The 19424-nt window shown below is 42.7% G+C and overlaps 1 protein-coding gene across 1 annotated transcript in view; it reads left to right on the top strand.

The window, feature by feature from the left end:
• The window catches only part of LOC126184374 (glutamate receptor ionotropic, kainate 2-like), a 326740-nt gene that overhangs the window by 265946 nt on the left and 41370 nt on the right, over positions 1 to 19424 (top strand). The window lies entirely within an intron of this gene.

Here is a 19424-nt window from a genome sequence, read left to right as displayed (position 1 = left end):
TGGTAACACCCTTAAGTAACAAGAAATAAATCTGGCCTACGAAAGGAATTACTTATAACGAAATGTTTAAAGAAGGATGATGATACTGACGTATATGAACAAATCTGGCATTTACCTACTTCAGTGTAACAGTTGTGATGCCCTATACTCAGGACTGACCAGCGGAGCATTTGAGATGAGATATAAAGAGCATAAAAGAGCGTGGAAATACGGCACCAGCCATTCAAGATTCTCACAGCACCTCTGACAAGAAAACCACCGTCCTACCACAACATACATTAAAATAATCAGATAGAGTAACAAATAACATTACAAGAAAACTTCAAAATCCAAAAGGAAATCAAATATACGAAACACATAATAAATGACGAAACAAACGTTATCAACCACACACACACACACACACACACACACACACACACACACACACACACTAAAAAAGCTGAATAAAATCACACTCTCACTCACGCACTCAGTCACACAAGTTACAACATATCACGCCACCCCATATGCCTTATTTTTCTTAAAACAGTATGTAATACACACCACTAAAAAAAAATGAACACACACCCTGAGGAATACTAGACCCTACAACAATGACAAAATCAAAACAAAAGACGATCACACCCCACAACATCAAAAAAAGGAGACGAAATGTGAGTGGACCTCCACAACTTGAAGACGAAAAAATATACCTTGTCTGTGTAGTGCAATGTACTAAGTTACATCATCTATGTGTAGAAGTACGATAGGAATGCAGTTGTTGTTGTTGTTGTTGTCTTCAGTCCTGAAACTGGTTTGATGCAGCTCTCCATGCTACTCTATCCTGTGCAAGCTCCTTCATCTCCCAGTACCTACTGCAACCTACATCCTCCTGAATCTGCTTAGTGTATTCATCTCTTGGTCTCCCTCTACGAATTTTACCCTCCACGCTGCCCTCCAATGCTAAATTTGTGATCCCTTGACGCCTCAGGACATTTCCTACCAACCGATCCCTTCTTCTAGTCAAGTTGTGCCACAAACTTCTCCCCAATCCTATTCAATACCTCCTCATTAGTTACATGATCTACCCACCTAATCTTCAACATTCTTCTGTAGCACCACATTTCTAAGGCTTCTATTCTCTTCTTGTCCAAACTATTTATCGTCCATGTTTCACTTCCATACATGGCTACACTCCATACAAATACTTTCAGAAACGACTTCCTGACACTTAAATCTATACTCGATGTTAACAAATTTCTCTTCTTCAGAAACGCTTCCCTTGCCATTGCCAGTCTACATTTTATATCCTCTCTACTTCGACCATCATCAGTTATTTTCCTCCACAAATAGCAAAACTCCTTTACTACTTTAAGCGTCTCATTTCCCAATCTAATTCCCTCAGCATCACCCGACTTAATTCGACTACATTCCATTATCCTCGTTTTGCTTTTGTTGATGTTCATCTTATATCCTCCTTTCAAGACACTGTCCATTCCGCTCTTCCAAGTCCTTTGCCGTCTCTGACAGAATTACAATGTCATCGGCGAACCTCAAAGTTTTTATTTCTTATCCCTGGATTTTAATACCTACTCCAAATTTTTCTTTTGTTTCCTTTACTGCTTTCTCAATATACAGATTGAATAACATCGGGGAGAGGCTACAATCCTGTCTCACTCCCTTCTCAACCACTGCTTCCCTTTCATGCCCCTCGACTCTTATAACTGCCATCTGGTTTCTGTACAAATTGTAAATAGCCTTTTGCTCCCTGTATTTTACCCCTGCCACCTTTTGAGTTTGAAAGAGAGTATTCCAGTCAACATTGTCAAAAGCTTTCTGTAAGTCTACAAATGATAGAAACGTAGGTTTGCCTTTCCCTAATCTTTCTTCTAAGATAAGTCGTAAGGTCAGTATTGCCTCACGTGTTCCAATATGTCTACGGAATCCTAACTGATCTTCCCCAAGGTCGGATTCTACCAGTTTTTCCATTCGTCTGTAAAGAATTCGCGTTAGTATTTTGCAGCTGTGACTTACTAAACTGATAGTTCGGTAATTTTCACATCTGTCAACACCTTCTTTCTTTGGGATTGGAATTATATTCTTCTTGACGTTTGAGGGAATTTCGCCTGTCTCGTACATCTTGCTCACCAGATGGTAGAGTTTTGTCAGGACTGGCTCTCCCAAGGCCGTCAGTAGTTCTAAGGGAATGTTGTCTACTCCCGGGGCTTGTTCCGACTCAGGTCTTTCAGTGCTATGTCAAACTCTTCACGCAGTATCGTATCTCCCATTTCATCTTCATCTACATCCTCTTCCATTTCCATAATATTGTCCTCAAGTACATCGCCCTTGTGTAGACCCTCTATATACTCCTTCCACCCTTCTGCTTTCCCTTCTTTGCTTAGAACTGGGTTTCCATCTGAGCTCTTGATATTCATACAAGTGGCTCTCTTTTCTCCAAAGGTCTCTTTAATTTTCCTGTAGGCAGTATCTATCTTACCCCTAGTGACATAAGCCTCTACATCCTTACATTTGTCCTCTAGCCATCCCTGCTTAGCCATTTTTCACTTCCTGTCGATATCATTTTTGAGACGTTTGTATTCCTTTTTGCCTGCTTCATTTACTGCATTTTTATAATTTCTCCTTTCATCAGTTAAATTCAATATTTCTTCTGTTACCCAAGGATTTCTACTAGCCCTCGTTTTTTTACCTACTTGATCCTGTGCTGCCTTCACTACTTCATCCCTCAGAGCTACCCATTCGTCTTCTACTATATTTCTTTCCCCCATTCCTGTCAATTGTTCCCTTATGCTCTCCCTGAAACTCTGTACAACCTCTGGTTTTGTCAGTTTATCCAGTTCCCATCTCCTTAAATTCCCACCTTTTTGCAATTTCTTCAGTTTTAATCTACAGTTCATAACCAATAGATTGTGGTCAGAGTCCACATCTGCTCCTGGAAATGTCTTACAATTTAAAACCTGGTTCCTAAATCTCTGTCTTACCATTATATAATCTATCTGATACCTTCTAGTATCTCCAGGCCTTTTCCATGTATACAACCTTCTTTCATGATTCTTGAACCAAGTGTTAGCTATGATTAAGTTATGCTCTGTGCAAAATTCTACCACGCGGCTTCCTCTTTCATTTCTTCCCCCCCTATCCATATTCACTTACTACGTTTTCCTCTCTCCCTTTTCCTACTATCGAATCCCAGACACCCATGACTATTAAATTTTCGTCTCCACTATCTGAATAATTTCTTTTATCTCATCATACATTTCATCAATTTCTTCGTCATCTGCAGAGCTAGTTGGCATATAAACTTGTACTATTGTAGTAGGCGTGGGCTTCATGTTTATCTTGGCCACAATAATACGTTCACTATGCTGTTTGTAGTAGCTTTCACGCGCTCCTATTTTTTTATTCATTACTAAACCGACTCCTGCATTACCCCTATTTGATTTTGTACTTATAACCGTGTATTCACCTGGCCAAAAGTCTTGTTCCTCCTGCCACCGAACTTCACTAATTCCCACTATTTCTAACTTTAACCTATCCATTTCCCTTTTTAAATTTTCTAAGCTGCCTGCCCGATGAAGGGACCTGACATTCCACGCTCCGATCCGTAGAACGCCAGTTTTCTTTTTCTTGATAACGTCGTCCTCTTGAGTAGTCCCCGTCCGGAGATCCGAATGGGGGACTATTTTACCTCCGGAATATTTTACCCAGGAGGACGCCATCATCATTTAACCATACAGTAAAGCTGCATGCCCTTGGGAAAAATTACGGCCGTAGTTTCCCCTTGCTTTCAGCCGTTCGCAGTACCAGCACAGCACAGCAAGACCGTTTTGGTTAGTGTTACAAGGCCAGATCAGTCAGTCATCCAGACTGTTGGCCCTGCAACTACTGAAAAGGCTGCTGGCCCTCTTCAGGAACCACACGTTTGTCTGGCCTCTCAACAGATACCCCTCCGTTGTGGTTGCACCTACGGTACGGCTATCTGTATCGTTGAAGCACGCAAGCCTCCCCACCAGCGGCAAGGTCCATGGTTCATGGGGAGGAGGAATGAAGTAGGGAACAAGATAAAAACGTGAGTAGTGATAGTAATTTAATACTGTTTAATGGCAATACTTTAAAACATGAGGACTGTTTACGATCTTGCCAAATAGATTTGTAAGAGAAACAACATTGTCACATTGACCAAAGAAGATTTTTAAAATAAAGTGAAGTGCGTATGGTCTAAATAAGACTTAGTCGCTAAAGACGGTATGTAACCTACACTGATCAGCCCGGACATTATGACCACTTACCTAATAGCCGGTATGTCCACCTTCCGTACAGATAACAGCAGCGACGCGTCGTGGCATGGAAGCAATGGGGCTTTGGTAGGTCACTGGAGAGAGTTGGCACCACATCTGCACACACAAGTCACCTAACCCCATAAATTCCGAGAAAGGGGGTGATGAGCTCTGACGACACGGTGAATCACATCCCAGAGGTGTTCGATTGGCTTCAGATCTAGCGAGGTGGGGGTCAGCACATGAATTGGAACTCGCCACTGTGTTCCTCGAACTACCCCCGGTCTTGTGGCATGGCGCATTATCTTGTTGAAAAATGTCACTGCCTTCGGGAAACAATATCGTCATGAAGTATTGTACGTGGTCCGCAATCCGTGAACGATACTCCTTGGCCGTCATGGTACTTTGCACGAGCTGCACTGGATCCATGGATGCCCACTTGAATGTTTCCCAGAGCATAATGGAGCAGCCGCCAGCTTGTCTCCCTCCCACAGTACAAGTGTAAAGGAGCTGTTCCCCTGGAAGAAGACGCAGCAGCGTCCTCCTATCGGCATGATGAAGAAGATATCGGGATTCATGAGACCATGGAACGCTCTGACACTGGGCCAACGTCCAGTCCTGATGGTCATGTGCCCATTTCAGCCATAGTTACCGATGCCGTGGTGTCAACATTGCCACATGCATGGGTCGCCTGCTGCGGAGGCCCATCGTTAGGAGTGGTCGGTGCACAGTGCGTTCATACACACTTGTACTCTGCCCAGAATTAAAGTCTGAAATCAGTTCCGCCACAGTTCACAGCCTGCCCTGTTTTACCAGTCTGCCCAGCTTGCGACGTTCGACATCTGTAATGAGAAGTGGTCGCCCAACCCCACGACGTCTGTACGTGGTTTCACCTTGGTTTCGCCACGTGTTGAAGACACTCACCATAGCACTCCTCGAACACCCGACACGTCGTGCAGTTTCAGAAATGCTCGTGCCGAGCCTCTGGGCAATCACAATCTACACTCTGTCAAACTCAGATAGATTACGCGCCTTCCCCACTTTACACACGGGCAGCACTCTCGCTAATACTACATGCACCGTGCGTGTGTCTGATTAGCAGTCATTCCTCGCCAGGGAATGCTGTTGTCGCCTGGACAGGTTGCTATCGATAGCAGGTCGGTGGTCATAAGGTTTTGGCTATTCAGTATACAGTCTGCACAGAAGGATATTTTTGAAGATTCTCCATTCGGGCTAACTGGAAGTAAATCGTCATAATTTCACTCTGCCTTCACCACTCGCCATCCGATTGACTTACTATGTGTTGTTCCATGAATTATATTGCGGACTTCATAGCAGCTATTTATTTTCTTACTCTGTTGAACTGAGTTTAGTGTGTTCATTAATTTGCTAGGTGCAAGACTGCAGTGCATGCAATGACACTCAGTGCAGAGAAACGCATTTGGTAGTAAAGACTGATGAACATACATGAACAGTACATGATTATATAAAAATGAAAGGCACTTCAGCGTGATTTAGTAAAAAAAATAGTAATAGTCCGAGACGCATCTAAACAGTAAGTTTCAAAAATTTATCGTTACCTGACCTGAAGCACTTTGAGGTCGTTTTATCTAGATATATTTCATATGGTACAGCAGTCTTGTATATGGCAGTGTGCATGTCTGTCCACTAGACGTTATCAGTCTATAGAGCGTTCAAGGCTACGTCTTCATTGACGGTCGTTGCGCGAGCGGGAGAGCGACAATCGCTGCTAGCTCGCAAGATAAGTAGAAGGAGAAGCGGGAACTGTCCTTATTGTAGACTGAAGTAGATCACGTGATGTAGCGTCGCCGAATCGCGCAATCAATCATGTTTGTTTTTCTATTGTGCCATCGCACTCATACGAACAGTTACAACTGAAATACTTGCAGTACACATGGGGCCTTTGTAACTGTCGCGCGAGCGTTGCGTCCGATCGGCGCAATGAAACACAAACTGTCCGCAGCTCGTGGTCGTGCGGTAGCGTTCTCGCTTCCCGCGCCCGGGTTCTCGGGTTAGATTCCCGGCGGGGTCAGGGATTTTCTGTGTCTCGTGATGACTGGGTGTTGTGTGAAGTCCTTAGGTTAGATAGGTTTAAGTAGTTCTAAGTTCTAGGGGACTGATGACCATAGATGTTAAGTCCCATAGTGCTCAGAGCCATTTGAAAGACAAACTGGTTTGTTTTTTCATCGGGTGGTCGTTGGGCACGTATACAACGAGTAACTACAATTCCATGATTTCTGAAGAGCATTCATTTCTAGAAGAACGCTCGCTCCAGTTGCGTGAGTTAATGGACATGAAAATAATAAAAATCGTCTGTAATAAGACCAGGAGAGGGAGGCAATTGCGCGAAACTTGAAGAAAATAAGTATTCATATAGAAAAGAATTTATTTGAACTACTGTTATTTATTACAAACATTTCCTACCTTAACGAAATAATATTCACTTCTACAGCACACCGGCCGGCCGAAGTGGCCGTGCGGTTAAAGGCGCTGCAGTCTGGAACCGCAAGACCGCTACGGTCGCAGGTTCGAATCCTGCCTCGGGCATGGGTGTTTGTGATGTCCTTAGGTTAGTTAGGTTTAACTAGTTCTAAGTTCTAGGGGACTAATGACCTCAGCAGTTGAGTCCCATAGTGCTCAGAGCCTACAGCACACCAACAAATGTAATTTATATACTAGTGAAAAAATAAGCAGAGGAGTTCTGTCTTGCAATAATAACGGCACTGATTGTCCGATTGTTTCCTCTTGATGGCATAATTTTTGTAAATATCTGAGGCTGGTTTATAGTTTCTGGTGTTGTTAAAGAGCTGTCTTTTTCTAATATAATATTATGCAAAAGGCAAACAGTCCGAACGATTTTTATTGCGTTGCCAACGGTTGTTTCTACATAGCCTTCAGCAGAATCTGAAATTTGGCAGCAGTTATATTGAAAGTGCATTCTACTGAGACTCGTGACACATAATTCCTGGTTGAATAACGTTCAAGCCTTATCACTGTCGTTGCGGTTAAAGTCGCATTAGGAAGGTAGTGAGGACAAATGCTTCATTCGCCAAAAATACGTAAGGTGCAACAACGTCAGAAATTGGTAGCTGTCCCTCCGATGACAACTACAGTCTGCCAGCGACAAGTTTTTTGAGATATTTAGTGTTGCTGTGTATCCACTATCCTTATCTTTTCCATAACTACATAAATTGCTCGAAATTTTTAATTTCAGTCAGAAAAAGTATTTATAGTTGCTGTACGTGCTACCAGATTTAGGTGGCTTTTTCAAGCTAACATGCTTTTCATCACGATTTCCACAGTAATATGAAAATTTGTACTTTTTCCAGATATAATTAAGCTATATTTTTGATGTCCTTTGTGCTTGGAAATTTCAAAGGCTTTTTATGAAACGTCTTCCAAACAGGTTCACAAACGTTTATGAGAATGCTTTCTACAGCTGTTTGTGAAACCCTGAAAGTGAACACAAATTGCCGGAAATCGAACCGGTAGACAAGTACTAGAGGAAAAAGGCAAAGGATAAAACCTTTAGCAATATAAAACGCTATAAAAATTATAAACTTAGTATTGACAGCCTAAGTGGCAGGTTACTAACAATGGTCTCTTTTATTTCAAAATAAACAGTTAAAATAAAGTGGAAACATATGAGAGATGTCTTCAAAAAGATACAAATACCTCTTCTGGAACTGAAATCAGTCCAAACACCAGTAATTATACAAGAAAATGGATATATTTTAGCGATACGTTATTTCTGAAAGACACCCTGAAACCTCGAACTTCTGAATATAATTTTTCTGAGGGAGAAGTTGATGGGACGTACACTGAAGCTGAAGAACGTCGCGTCGCATGGCCAAACAACATGACATGTAAGTCTGACTGCGTCCTGCGAGAGGTTCCAAGACATCCGCAACTAGAGTCGTGATGTCTAATAGAAGCTAACATGCACAAGGCTGAAGCTATAATTTTGAGATGATAAGAACTCAGCTGGAAACTGAGGAGATTCTTAGGTGCCTCAAGAGGAGAACTAGATTTAACACGTTCACGAGGACGTGTACCACCGGTGGATGACTGTCAACTCTACCAATTATACTAGGAGTACAACAGTATCTTAGCCAGGCGCAACGAACAACTGAACACGATTTTGTGCGACCCTTCAGCGAGAGAGCTTTCTGAACAAATGAGATATTACATAATTTGTGGTTATTTTATTATAAAACGATTTTATGTGATCTCTTGTTGTTTTAAAAGAAAGAACTTACACCGCTTTAAAAATGGAAGGTCAATATATAAACGTAGTAGCCTAGGACGTTAGAATACGACGGCTACCCTATGTCGACAAACAGGAAAAGCAGCGTCGCCAGATGAAGGAAAACCTGAATACGCCCCACAGCAAAAAACAAAGCGCTCATTAATGCGGTGAACATGTTAATATGACAAGGAAGGAAGGAAGGAATATTGGGTTTAACGTCCCGTTGACATCGAGGTCATTAGTGACGGAGGACAAGCGCGGATTGTGTTAAGGATGGGGAAGGAAATCGGCCGTGCCATTTGAAAGGAAACATCCCGGCATTTTAAGAAATCACGAAAAACCTAAATCTGGATGGTCGGACGGGGATCTGAAATGTCGTCCTCGCGAATGCGAGTCCAATGATCTAACCACTGCACCACGTCATTCGATTAATACGACAAGTTTTAATACATTAGCCAATGATTACACCGGAGTTCAGTTAGTTGCCCCGACTAAGACTAAGTTAAAATTGGAACAACTGCTATCTATACTCAGTAGGCTTCTGAAATGCAGCCACGCGGCATTAGCCGAGCGGTCAGGGCGCTGCAGTCATGGACTGTGCGGATGGTCCCGGCGGAGGTTCGAGTCCTCCCTCGGGCATGGGTTTGTGTGTTTGTCCTTAGGATAATTTAGTTTAAGTAGTGTGTAAGCTTAGGGACTGATGACCTTAGCAGTTAAGTCCCATAAGATTTCACACACATTTGAACATTTTTTCTGAAATGCAAAAACAAGACATGAGGGCAGCGCAGCATTGGCCTTATCTCACAGGCTCTCACTGCCTGTAAACTCGTAACTAGACTCTAGACTCGACTCAGTACTCGCCTATTACTAAATCTCGGGACGCCCGTCCAGGGGCTATAACTACTCTCCCTGACGTCAGACCTGCCTTTTACAGATCACGAGATGTTCTGAGTTCATATTCCACGAAATTCCTCGAGGCTCCCAGAGTGTTCTCTGGAAAGTTCCTGTCACATGACGCGTAGCCCATACAGCGTCTCTCTTGGAACATATTATCTTACAATATTGCAGTGCCTGTGGTATTCCGAATTACGATGCAAATTTTCATTGTTGTCAACCCATTATACAGCTGATAGTGGTCCATATTCGCTACTGCGAATACATTTATTGTATATTATCTTACTTCCTGAGTTTGCGAAGACAGAAGTTGCGCTTCTGTCGATAACATTTTTTGGAATACGGTTCAACCAGAGTTTACTTGAGAACACTACATGTATGATGAGAGCTCCTTCGCGGTGGACTAGGGGGATCATATCTCCGAATGCACAGGGGGCAGCTCACTGCCTGGGGCCTTAGCTGTGCCTTCGCTGGTTTCTAACTAATGATTCGCATTGTTCATGTTAGAGGCGTGATTATGTTGTGCATACGTTATAGTTAACATCAGAAGGTACCACTGATACATGATTTCTGCAATCAGTGTTTGCCCTAACGAAATTAGTTCCTTCGATACTGTCACAACTGTTTCCGTTTCCCCTGCTCCAGAATATGAATACAGATTTCATTGAGAAAGTTCTAGTGTCATTAATTAACTTTGATTTATCATGGGAACAGAATTCGATCTTGCTTATCTGTGTACTTTCATTTTGTGTCCTATTATTATGTTACTAAGAATTTTTAAAAAAGAAACTCTGTATTTAAAAAAATGATGTATAAACCTTTGTTTGTTCTGTTTGATACCATTGTTAATTTTGAGTAACTCATACTAAGTTAGCAATTACACTAACGCGTCCTTCATAATGCATTTTGCTAAAATAACTTAATAAGTTTCCAGTATCTAAATACCAGTGATTACCTTAACGTCAGGTGGAGTATTTCCTCAGTGCCTATTGTTTTTTTCGAGTTTGTGACATTATGGGTGCTCTCGCCATACGTAATCAGAGGTTGCTTTCGATATTATGTATATTCATAGAAAATATCCTCTTGAGTCCCAAGCTCTCAATAAAGATCGTAGTATTCTCCATGCACGAATCGTTGTCTCACAGTTCTATTAGGAGATTGACATTTTTGGTAATGTTGCAAAAAAAATGGTTCAAATGGCTCTGAGCACTATGGGACTTAACATCTATGGTCATCAGTCCCCTAGAACTCAGAACTACTTAAACCTAACTAACCTAAGGACAGCACACAACACCCAGCCATCACGAGGCAGAGAAAATCCCTGACCCCGCGGGGAATCGAACCCGGGAACCCGGGCGTGGGAAGCGAGAACGTTACCGCACGACCACGAGATGCAGGCGGTAATGTTGCAGCTCAATTCCGATAATAAACAAACTTCGCACTGAGAAAAGAGCAACATATCTTCCCGGACTAAATGAATTGTATTTGCGTTTTGCACGCACACTCTGAAACGATTTTAATTAGTACACACTTTTTGTCATCGCGCGGGTGCTTGCAGCACGAGGTATGGACGTTGACTAGAACGTACCCTTACTATGGCGGTGTAGGCAGTTTGCATAGCGGACGAGCGGAATCAGACGCGTCAATAGGGCACACTGTTTCACTCCGCATCCATTAATTATCAGCCACCAGATCATCATTTGATCAGCCGACCTAAACTATCATCCAAAGCGCTTTACATGAAGTCCTGCAATCATCAGCCTCAAAATATTTTCTCTTTTATTTTTCTTCTAGGAGATGTCATTTCCTTCCTCCAAAAGCATGGACTACTGCATTTAGCCGTAATCACTTTTCTCCCCTGTGCCCCGCCCTTACGTCCTGCCAGTACTAAAATTCCACTCCTTCATCGACATGTCCGCATGATGTCTCGAGAAATGAGACACTACTCTATCAACACGGACTGCCGCAACGAATCAGCTCTTCTGACCTGCTCAAAGTTGTCGCTACCGGCTGGAAACTGGTTTCAGGAAACCTGGATAGTCATACCCCAAACGGAGTGAGGTGCGAGGCAAAATGAATTCCAGCATTTAAATAAACAAAAATACTATTACAAGTAGTGGCGCAGTGGTTAAACCCCTGGACTCGCACGAACACATCCAATTAAGGTATTCCGAGATTTTCAAAATACACTACTGGCCATTAAAATTGCTACACCACGAAGATGACATGCTACAGACGCGAAATTTAACCGAGAGGAAGAAGATACTGTGATATGCAAATGATTACCTTTTCAGAGCACTCACACCAGGTTGGCGCCGGTGGCTACACCTGCAACGTGCTGACATGAGGAAAGTTTCCAACCGATTTCTCATACACAAACAGCAGTTCACCGGCGTTGCTTGGTGAAGCGTTGTTGTGATGCCTCGTGTAAGGAGGGGTAATACGTACCATCACGTTTCCGACTTTGATAAAGGTCGTATTGTAGCCTATCGCGACTGCGGTTTATCGTATCGCGACATTGCTGTTCACGTTGGTCGAGATCCAATGACTGTTAGCAGAATTTGGAATCGGTGGGTTCTGGAGGGTAATACGGAACGCCGTGCTGGATCCCAACGGCCTCATATCACTAGCAGTCGAGATGACAGGTATCTTATCCGCATGGCTGTAACGGATCGTGGAGCCACGTCTCGATCCCTGAGTCAACAGATGAGGACGTTTGCAAGACAACAACCATCTGCACGAACAGTTCGACGACTTTGCAGTAGCATGGACTATCAGCTCGGAGACCATGGCTGTGGTTACCCTTGACGCTGCATTACAGACAGGAGCGTCTGCGATGGTGTACTCAACGACGAACCTGGGTGCACGAATGGCAAAACGTCATTTTATCGGACGAATCCAGGTTCTTTTTACAGCATCATGATGGTCGCATCCGTGTTTGGCGACATCGTGGTGAACGCACATTGGAAGCGTGTATTCGTCATCGCCATACTGGGGTATCACCCGGCGTCATGGTATGATGTGCCATTGGTTACACGTCTCGGTCACCTCTTGTTCGCATTGACGGCACTTTGAACAGTGGACGTTACATTTCAGATGTGTTACGCCCCGTGGCTCTACCCTTCATTCGATCCCTGCGAAACCCTACATTTCAGCAGGATAATGCACGACCGCATGTTGCAGGTCCTGTACGGGCCTTTCTGGACATAAAATGTTCGACTGCTGCCCTGGCCAGCACATTCTCAGATCTCTCACCAATTGAAAACGTCTGGTCAATGGTGGCCGAGCAACTGGCTCATCACAATACGCCAGTCACTACTCTTAATGAACTGTCGTATTGTGTTGAAGCTGCATGGGCAGCTGTACCTGTACACGCCATCCAATCTCTGTTTGACTCGATGTCCAGGCGTATCAAGTCCGTTATTACGGCCAGAGGTGGTTGTTCTGGCTACTGATTTCTCAGGATCTATGCCCCCAAGTTGCGTGAAACTGTAATCACTTGTCAGTTCTAGTATATTATATTTGTCCAATGAATACCCGTTTATCATCTGGATTTCTTCTTGGTGTTGCAATTTTAATGGTCTGTAGTGTATCTTAGAGTTCTTTTGAAAAGGACACTGCCGATTTTCTTCCCCATCTCTACGCTATCTTCACCTTAAGCTCCGTCTCTAAAGGCCTCGTCATCAATGAGAAGCTTAAGGCTAAACTTGAGTTTTTTCTTTACTTATTTATTTGTCTTTCTAAGACGTCTGCTAGCATTCCTAAGGTCTTTATTCATTACAGCATTGTCTTTAACCACTTATGAACATAAATCACGTAAGCTCTGTGATAAATGACAATTTTTTATTGCTTTTGCTTTCTAAGGAGGGTTATCGTATTTAGTTTACTCCCTCCGTTGAAGGCTGCACGCACGGAAGTGTCTGTAAATGCAGGTTGTGGTATGTGGTAAGACAATGGAGTGACATTCGGTAGAACGGTAGTTCAGATCCCTGCAGCCATCTAGATTTTGGTTTTCCGTGTTTCCGTAAATCGGATAATGCAAAGGTCGGGCGCATTTCTTGGTCAAAGTAAACAATTTTAAGTCTTTATGAAGATTCTTCTTAGATTTAGCATCGTCTATGAAATTATCTGTTGGTATGCAAAAGAAATACATGGCAGCAAAGAAAATAGTACACCCTTTCAGAGGCTTCCAAGTCACTCAGGATTTATTGTTGCAATAGTGAGCATTGAGTGAATGATTACATTTACAGATCAATAGCACAAGCTATTCTGAGACACCAAGTATCTACCCTTGCTAAAACGAATGTGGTGTAGCCTTCACGGGTGGCAACGCCGGCGCTGACTCTGGCATACAGTCAATTGTAGAGATGGCGAATACCGCCCTGGGATACGTTATGCCACGCCTGTTCGATCTGTTGGCGTAGTTCTATAAGAGTTGTTGGTTGACGAGTCGAAAGAGTTACTTGTCGTCCCATCATATCCCACACGTTACAGAGCGAACTGAATTTCACTGGCACAGTGTGGGCGAGGATTATCCTGTAGCAACAATACATCACCTCCTTGTTGCAAGAACGGCAAGAGAAGAAGTCTAACAACATGCTGCACGTACCGAGCGCTGGTTAGCGTCGCTTCCAGAAACACCAAAGGTGTACGAGTGTTGTAGCTTAGCGCACTCCAGACCATAAGGCCTGGGGTGAGATCACTTTGTCTTGGACGAACGCGCTCTACAAGACATCGTTCACCAGGTCTACGTCGTACACGCAAGCGACCATCACCTGCGTGCAGGCAGAATCTGCTTTCATCGCTGAAGACCACAGAGTTCCATTCCATCTTCCTAGTGATCCTCTAATAGCACCAGTCAGGTGGTGCACGTCGATGCTGTTACGTGAGTGGAAGACAGGCTAGAGGTGTGATTGCCCTTAGTTTCACTTCTAATAATTGGTTCGCAACAGCTCGTGTTGACACGTCTGGGCTCACAAGCCCTCTTATCTGTGCTGCTGTAGCTCTACGATCTGCCACTGCCGTCGTTACAATAAGGCGATCCTGGCTGGCGTCTGTGCTGCGCGGACGTCTACAACCTCGTCTACGGGTGTGAGAATGTTCAGGTGACCACTGATACTAGCATCGCTGCACAACTGACACAGCACGTCCAACCTGTGTGGCAGTTCTCCGAAAGGACTATCCCACCACTTGGAAGGAAACAGTTTGATCCTTTTCAGACAAGCTCAGCTGGCTGCAGGAAGCACGAATGATGCTTCTCCGTGGCGCACTTGCCTGTTCGTTTCACTCGTTTGCGTCACACTGAGCCTTCTGGCTCTGAGCATTCCTTGTTAAGGGTAGACACAGATCGCCCTCTGGTAGCTGAGCTACTCCGCTACGTGTTGGCGGACTACGTTGAAACGTTTATCAGCACATCTACTTTTCCCCAGGTGGCATGTGCCGTTATCGGATCAAAATCGACGTCGTCTTTCTAGGTGTGCTAATTTTTTTTCGGTAGTGTACATTATTAATGACAAATGCCATTAAGGAGTAAATACTCTGACAACGAGTAGTTAGTATTTCCAAGTATTTGAACAGACCTCTGTGGCAATTTGTTGAATTCACACCAAAAATAATTCTCATTACACATTTTTGGACTTTGAGAATGAAAGTAATCACAGTATGCCTGAATTCGTGCTTGTCCCTTTTTTTTCAGTCTGCATCCACATTTGTCGAAGGGTGATCCTTCACAGCTGAAGCAAAAGATCAAACTTATTTTCTTGATTCAGTATACAGCTCTCCAAAAAGTCCTATGCAACTTCATCGTATTACTTATTTCAACTTGAGACTCTTTTCACAATCTTTCCTTCTTAAACCATACATACATTTTCCTGTCCTCACCTAACTCACCTTGAAGTACAAGACTTCCCTCTCTCTGTTCTATTACCTCTCTACCCTTACCGCATACCCCACACAACCACTGAAGAGTCATTTACTTTCCCATGCCTACGCCACTACAGTCACATTAATGGAAAATAAACTATTGCAGCTATCACACCTAATGGGAAATAAGCTATTGCAGCTATCACACAATATCATGATACTGTTGTTTCAACGGTCTCTCAAGCACTTTTCCCTTTTGGAAATTACAATGATCTACCAGCAATAAGTTAATATATCACGGAGTAAACGAGAACACGTGGTTTCAAAATTACACATATACGCGGCTAAATATGAACAAACTGGGACTTGTGAAAATTCTGTGATGCATGTCTATTAAAATTTACACTACTTCTTTGCTGCCCCTTGAACACAAGAAAAATCATGCCTAGGATCTGCATTTATGAACTTCTCGGTTTCTTTTAATAATATGTAGATACAGATCAGATTGTTAATAAAAGACTAACGACATACACTGTTGCACATGTTTTCTATGAAGTTTTCATGAATATAATAGTTATTTCTAGCTAAATAAGTTATCTTAGCGTCAACACACGAGCATACTCATCGACGGTCCACACAGTACTGACAACTCAGTAACGCTACGTAATGAAATACATTTCAGTATTATGTTAGCATCAAATCTCTTTGACAAAATATATTAAATAAGTAAACATAATAAAGTAAGATATTAAAGAAAAACAAGAAAACATGTTTTCGAAAGATGTACAATGAGTCATGGCAAAGTTTAAACGTTGTTTGATACAGCGAGAAAAAGTTAACTGATACAACTATTATGTCATAACAGTATAACCTTAAATTATACAAATCCCGCTAACAATTTTCAAGAGACAAATGGTAACTGTTCGCTTCTTGCGTCAATGCAACATACACTCCTATATTTCGTTTGTAACGCTGTAAATGGGTTTAAGCATTCTGGTGATTCCCATGAGTTTAGCTCCATTTCCTCAGTCATTCTAATCGTCACTAGCGTTGCTTCTCTGTGTTTTAAAGTGTTTCTGCTGCCTGGGATAAGTTCTTATTTTTAGGAGTTTTGTAACCAATACTCGGAACCTATGGCCCCCCGAATTTTCCGCGACATATATGGAAAAGTAAACTTGTGCATTCGGATCGCTTGCATCAAGTGATACCACTGTTTTAATTTGAAACCACCGACCGTATGGATCACAATCTCTACCGAATTCATTCGCACTTTCTTCACAATACCCTCACGAAATGTGAAAATTTTGTAGCTTCAGCAGTTCTGAGTTTCTACCAAGGCACTTCTTTAGAAAAATTTGTCCCTCTCTCCTAGACGCTTTCGTACACATGTTAACAACAGCACATTCTGGCCCTCGTATTACTGCTCTAAAGTAGCTTCTCAACTGTTTTCTTTTATTATGGGAATGGAAATGCTACTTGGCGTTGTATGTTAAATAATTATATTTTTTCTTACTTCAAGAAGATATTTCAATGTTCACTGTCAAGTAGTTGTTTAGGTCTTCTGCCTCTTTCAAAAGGCTAAGCCATGTCTCTGCAGCCACAGCTTCCTCTCTTCAGCAGTATTTAGGCAGAGGGTTTAAAATTGTGTCCAAATCGCTTCTTCACTATTTCCTTTTTAAATTGAATTCTGAGAGCATTCTGCCTCCTGTTTTACTTCACTTTTGTTCTACACCACATGCTTATCGTTGTTATAATAGCAAAGAAGCGCAGTATTGGAAGGTTGTGGTACAAATTAGTCCCTATTTAGTAGCTGGAAATCTGGCTCATCATAGGGCAATGTTTCTCCTCTTCATTTTTTAAGTATTAATTTTTAGCTATAGAATACATCACGAGTAATTCAGCCGTATTTACGCCAATCTTATAATTCATGTCAACAAATCACGTTGAGACATCAGCGTGCCTAATAGTCAGGGCCTTTGGGACCTTAAAATCCGAAAGTGATGGATTTCCGCCAGCAAGGTCCATAACTTCTAACGTCTTAAGCAATATACATTATACAGCAGTCAGTAAAGTTTGTTCGCTGAGATCAGTTCTAAAATATTTAAAATTTCGTTGATAACAATTTAATTGTGTAATACAAATGTGCTATGCATGAACTTACTCCGTCCATCCAAAAAGTTACGAGACTGATTTCATTACTAACGCGTAATTGACTTCAGCGCAATAACTGCGGTGACAGCTTGAACTGACAACTGCAAACCGCATATGCGCATTCGAGCAGTTAGTTGTCAGCAAGCAGTGCTACGTAGTGGACAGTGGCTGTAATGTGTTACCGTTGTTCTGTCATAAATCGCAATGGAGCAACATCCCAAAACCAATTGTTCGAGATATTTTCAGGAATGGTTTCAAGAAGACAAAAGTGTGTCTAAAGTTTGTCCTGCACACCTAGACTCACGAACAAAGACAACGACATGTGGACGACAGAGTAGGATGACAAGGAGAGAACTAGATAACCCCAACCAAGACATGATTCTGGAAAATCACACGCAATTGCCCATGTCATATTAAGTACGTTAAGAGGGTCGCTGTGCTTTCAGGTATCTAGTTTCAACTACTTTTCAAGGTCACGTGACTACCCACATCGTAATTCGTCGTAAAAAGGAGACTTTTTGGATTATAGGCAGGGCAACAAGTAAAAAAGCATAATACGTTCTTGTACATAAACTTTATTAATTATGGCGTATATATTTACACACAGAAAACAACTCTTTCTTTATTTTTATTTCGTGTATTTTAATAACATTCAGCTTAATTTTTAACTTATAATTTTAATCTACATGTGTATCAGCCATTTGCTGCTGCAGCCAGTAATCTGACAAATAAACAGTAGGAATGTTCTCGAATTTCAGTACAAATCTAATTTTCTTCCAGTATAACAGCTGTTTTATGGCTTTAACAATTAGCTCAGTTCCTTTCCACAGTTACTGTAGGCGAGAGCATTTGCGGATTTTAAGTTTGCTTCTTAACTTCTCGATGACACTATTATTAGAAACCTCCACATCTTCGTGGGTGTACGTTGGCAACTCTTCTGCTGCAGATTCTTGCAGAATTTCCGTATAGAACTTAATGTTTGCAAATTTTATTTCAAATGAGTGTCGATTAAATGTTGTCATTTCATCGGTTTTAAATTTACGGTTTCCGTGATTTGATTGAAATGCAAAACACAGACAGTTCTCTTCTGTAAGAAATCATCACTGATGACGAGGCCTGGTATTATATATATATATATATATATATATATATATATATATATATATATATATATATATATATACACTCCTGGAAATTGAAATAAGAACACCGTCAATTCATTGTCCCAGGAGAGCATGCACAATGTCGGCACTAGTACAGTGTATATCCACCTTTCGCAGCAATGCAGGCTGCTATTCTCCCATGGAGACGATCGTAGAGATGCTGGATGTAGTCCTGTGGAACGGCTTGCCATGCCATTTCCACCTGGCGCCTTAGTTGGACCAGCGTTCGTGCTGGACGTGCAGACCGCGTGAGACGACGCTTCATCCAGTCCCAAACATGCTCAATGGGGGACAGATCCGGAGATCTTGCTGGCCAGGGTAGTTGACTTACACCTTCTACAGCACGTTGGGTGGCACGGGATACATGCGGACGTGCATTGTCCTGTTGGAACAGCAAGTTCCCTTGCCGGTCTAGGAATGGTAGAACGATGGGTTCGATGACGGTTTGGATGTACCGTGCACTATTCAGTGTCCCCTCGACGATCACCAGTGGTTTACGGCCAGTGTAGGAGATCGCTCCCCACACCATGATGCCGGGTGTTGGCCCTGTGTGCCTCGGTCGTATGCAGTCCTGATTGTGGCGCTCACCTGCACGGTGCCAAACACGCATACGACCATCATTGGCACCAAGGCAGAAGCGACTCTCATCGCTGAAGACGACACGTCTCCATTCGTCCCACCATTCACGCCTGTCGCGACACCACTGGAGGCGGGCTGCACGATGTTGGGGCGTGAGCGGAAGACGGCCTAACGGTGTGCGGGACCGTAGCCCAGCTTCATGGAGACGGTTGCGAATGGTCCTCGCCG

This window comes from Schistocerca cancellata, chromosome 4 (assembly GCF_023864275.1).
Source record: "Schistocerca cancellata isolate TAMUIC-IGC-003103 chromosome 4, iqSchCanc2.1, whole genome shotgun sequence".
Lineage (NCBI taxonomy): Eukaryota > Metazoa > Arthropoda > Insecta > Orthoptera > Acrididae > Schistocerca > Schistocerca cancellata.
Note: the sequence above shows the minus strand (reverse complement) of the source record. Positions and strands in the feature narration are given on the sequence as shown.